The sequence below is a fragment of the Nelumbo lutea genome, chromosome 6 (assembly GCF_056320005.1).
Source record: "Nelumbo lutea isolate HS-2025 chromosome 6, American lotus-T2T, whole genome shotgun sequence".
Taxonomy (NCBI): domain Eukaryota; kingdom Viridiplantae; phylum Streptophyta; class Magnoliopsida; order Proteales; family Nelumbonaceae; genus Nelumbo; species Nelumbo lutea.
In genome coordinates this window covers 51556153-51560583 of record NC_142689.1, presented here as the reverse complement: position 1 = coordinate 51560583, position 4431 = coordinate 51556153, and the positions used below count along the sequence as shown (strand labels likewise).

Here is a 4431-nt window from a genome sequence, read left to right as displayed (position 1 = left end):
CAACTCCACTTGGCCACTAGTTTGAGGGTGACAAGGGGTAGCTAATTTATGTGTAATTCCATATTTCTGCATTAACCTCTCAAATTGGCTATTGCAGAAGTGAGTTTCCCTATCACTAATTATAGCTCGCGGAGTGCCAAATCGGGAGAATAGCTTCTTTAGGAAGTGTACCACCCTTCTTGAGTCATTTGTGGTTAAAGCCATGGCTTCTACCCATTTGGATACATAGTCAACTGCAACGAGGATGTACTTATTCCCAAAAGAATTCGGGAAAGGTCCCATGAAATCTATACCCCAAACATCAAAGATTTCACATATCAAAATATTGGAAAGGGGCATTTCATTCCATCGGGAAATATTTCCTGATCTTTGGCATTTGTCACATGTGGACACATACCTATGGGCATCTTTGAAAAGTGTGGGCCAATAAAAACCTGATTGCAAAACCTTGGCTGCAGTGCGACTAGCTCCAAAATGTCCTCCTGCTTCTTTATCATGGCAAAATTGGAGTACCGACTCCATCTCCTCCTCAGGGACACATCTTCTTATGATCTGATCTGCACACAATTTATACAAAAAGGGTTCCTCCCACAGATAGTATTTTACATGAGAAAGGAATTTCTTTTTCTATTGATATGAAAGGTTAGGAGGAAGGACTTGTGCAGCTAGATAATTAGCAAAATCAGCATACCAAGGATATGAGTATTTCTGTATTGAGTACAGCTGCTCATCCGGAAATTCTTCTTGAATGTTGTTGGTTATCTCCTCTTTTGAGCTTACCTTGTCTAACCAGGAGAGATGGTCAGTAGCCAGGTTTGCAGCACCCTTCATCTCTCTAATCTCAATGTCAAACTCTTGCAATAAAAGGATCTACCTGATTAGTCTTGGTTTTGAGTTTTGCTTGGTAAGCAAGTGCCTTAATGCCGAGTGATCTGTGTAGACAACAACCTTGGATAATATCAGATATGAACAAAACTTGTCAAGTGCAAATATTACTGCTAGCAGCTCCTTTTCTGTGGTGGTGTAATTGAGTTGGGGTCCAGTCAAGGTTCTGCTAGCATAGTAAATTGGCTGAAAATGTTTGTTCATTCTTTGTCCTAAAATAGCTCCTATAGCAGAATCACTCGCATCACACATTAATTCAAATGGGAGGGTCCAATCTGGTGCTACCATGATAGGTGCATGGATCAATTTGTCTTTCAAGATGTTGAAAGCATGAAGGCATTCAGTTGAAAATTCAAAAGTCACTTCTTTTTGAAGCAAGGTAGATAATGGCTTGGCAATTTTTGAGAAATCCTTAATAAACCTCCTATAGAATCCGACATGTCCTAAGAAACTTCTCAATGTACGAACAGATGTTGGGGGTGGCAGTTTTTCAATTGCCTCCACCTTGGCCTTGTCGACTTCTATACCTCTTTGAGATATCTTGTGTCCAAGCACTATGCCTTCTTGCACCATAAAATGACATTTCTCCCAATTCAACACAAGATGTGTTTCTTTGCATCTAGTAAGCACCTGTTCCAGATTATTCAAACATGCATTAAACGAAGAGCCAAAAACTGAAAAATCATCCATAAAGATCTCAATTAATTTTTCAACCATATCAGAAAATATAGACATCATACATCGCTGAAAGGTTGCTGGGGCATTGCATAACCCAAAGGGCATCCTTCGGTATGCAACGGTTCCATATGGGCAAGTAAAAGTGGTATTTTCTTGATCATCTGGTGCAATTGGTATCTGGTTATTCCCTGAATATCCATCCAAGAAACAATAATACTCATGCCCAGCTAGCCTCTCCAACATTTGGTCCATAAATGGGAACGGGAAATGGTCCTTCCGGGTGGCTTCATTTAATTTTCTATAGTCAATACACACACGCCATCCGGTGACAGTTCTAGTAGGGATGAGTTCATTTTTCTCATTTGGAACAATAGTCATACCCCCTTTCTTGGGCACAACTTGCACAGGGCTTACCCAAGAACTATCAGAAATAGGATAAATGATCCCAATATCTAACAAGTTAATTATTTCAGCCTTTACCACTTCTTTCATGTTGGGGTTCAGGCGCCTTTGGGGCTGAACGGAAGGCTTGCTGTCCTCTCCATCAAAATTCTGTGAGTGCAGATTGATGGACTAATGCCTTTGATATCTTCTACCTTCCAAGCTATAGCATTTTTGTGTTCCCACAGCACTCTTAATAATTTTTCTCTTTGTAAGGGATTCAGTGTTGTGGAAATTATCACGGGTATATCTGATGGTTCCTCAAGGAAAGCATACTCTAAATGGGATGGTAATTGCTTCAGTTCAAAGGTGGGGGGTTCTTGGGGTGATGGCTTACCTGATGGTCCAGGAAATTTGCCTAAGTTCTCTAATTTAAGAAACCCCTTTCCCTTGAATTGAGGCTTATCATTCAGGTATGCTATCATGAGGTTTATTTCTTCATTTTCTCCTTCTTCAAGTTCTCCCTACTAGAGGTAGAGTTCAAGAGGATCAGTTATTCTACTTACCTGGAAGCATTCATCAATTGTCAATTCAATGGCATCAATCATAAAACAAGAATCATCACTAGAGGGTGCATGTTTCATAGCATCAGACATTTTAAAAATTATCTCCTCATCTTGTATCCTAAGGTTGAGTTGTCCTTGTTGGACATCAATCATTGCTTTCCCGATAGCCAGGAAAGGTCTCCCTAGGATAAGCGGGACCTCCACATCTTCTTGCATTTCTAACACAATGAAATCAGCTGGAAAAATGAATTTTTCAACTTTAACTAACACATCTTCTATGATCCCCCTAGGATGTCTAATGGATCTATCAGCCAATTGTAATGCCACTCTAGTGGGTTGGGGTTCATTCAACCATAATTTCTTAAAGATAGAATATGGCATTAAATTGATGCTAGCTCCCAGGTCACATAAAGCTTTTTCAATTTTTAAACTACCAATGGTACAAGGAATAGTGAAACTCCCTAGATCTTTGAGTTTCTGAGGCAGCTTGTTTAGAAGGATAGCAGAACATTCCTCATTTAAAGCAACTGTAGCCACATCTCCCAGTTTCCTTTTGTTTGCCAATAATTTCTTCAAAAACCTTGCATAGTGTGGCATCTGGGCTAAAGCATCAGCAAAAGGAATATTAATATGTAAACTTTTAAATATTTCAAGAAACTTACCAAATTCCTTTTCTGATATTTGTTGCTTCAGCCTATTAGGGAATGGAACTTGTGGCTGCTGGTGCATCCCTTGTTGTGCTTCTGGTTGTTCAGTCTTTTGTTGTCTGGTCCCAAGGCTTGTTTCTGCCTTGGGTTCACCCCAATTCTTCTTTTCTACCTCGGGCAACTCTATTCCATTCCTTAAGGTAATAGCTTGCACTTGCTCTTGTGGATTCACTTCAGTGTTGCTTGGAAGAGTTCCCGATAGTCTGGAAGAGATTAATTGTGCCAATTGCCCCACTTGGTTTTCCAGGTTTTTGATTGAGGCTTCCTAGTTTTGGAACCTGGTTTCTGCACCTGCTATACATTTTGTCATCAGTTCCTCCAAATTGGACTTTGGTTCAGGCTGATGATAAGTCTGGTGGAACAGCTTGGAAGTATGTTGATTTGGCCAGGATTGGTTTGAATGTCCCCTCCATCCTGGATGAAAAGTATGGTGACTCTGATAACCCTGCTGTCTTGACGAATTGCTGACATAGTCAACTTGTTCAATAGATGGCCTGATCTGATTGCCAACTTGGCATTCAATACTGATGTGGCCTCCCCCACACAATTCACAATTAAGAGGCTGCACATGCATGACAGCTATCTGCGTTTCATCTATTTTCTTACTGAGTGCTCCTATTTGTGTAGATAGTGCCGTATAAGTATCAACATTATGCAAGCCATGCTGTTTCCTAGTTTGAGTTCTTTCAGAATGCCATTGATAGTTGTTGGCTGCCATTTCCTCAATAAGTGCATGGGCAACCTCAGGAGTTTTATTATTCTTGGACCCTTCGGCTACAGCATCTAATATGGTCTTATTTGAGTCAGTAAGACCATTATAGAAAGTCTGCACTTGCAGCCAAATGGGGAGGCCATGGTGAGGAACTCTCCTTAACAGCTCCTTGTATTGTTCCCATGACTCGTATAAAGATTCCCCCTCTTGCTGAAAAAAAGTAGTGATGTCATTCCTCATTTTAGCAATTTTAGAAGGGGGAAAATATTTAGAGAGAAAACGATTGTCCATTTCATCCCACGTAGCTATTGATCCTGCCGGTAATGAATTCAGCCATGCTTTGGCTTTATCCTTCAAAGAAAATTGGAATAACCTCAACCTAATGGCATCATCACTTACCCCATTGTATTTGAAGGTGTCATAAATTTCTAAAAAGTTAGAAATGTGTGCATTGGGATCTTCGTGGGCCAATCCACAGAATTGCACCATGTTTTGAATCATT

General features: G+C 40.3%; 1 non-coding gene across 1 annotated transcript; it reads left to right on the top strand.

The window, feature by feature from the left end:
* The first annotated feature begins 4065 nt into the window (after nucleotides 1–4065).
* On the top strand, nucleotides 4066–4172 carry LOC148848881 (small nucleolar RNA R71). Its single transcript, XR_016101572.1, has one exon. It is a non-coding gene; the product is annotated as a small nucleolar RNA R71 (small nucleolar RNA).
* The last annotated feature ends 259 nt before the right edge of the window (nucleotides 4173–4431 follow it).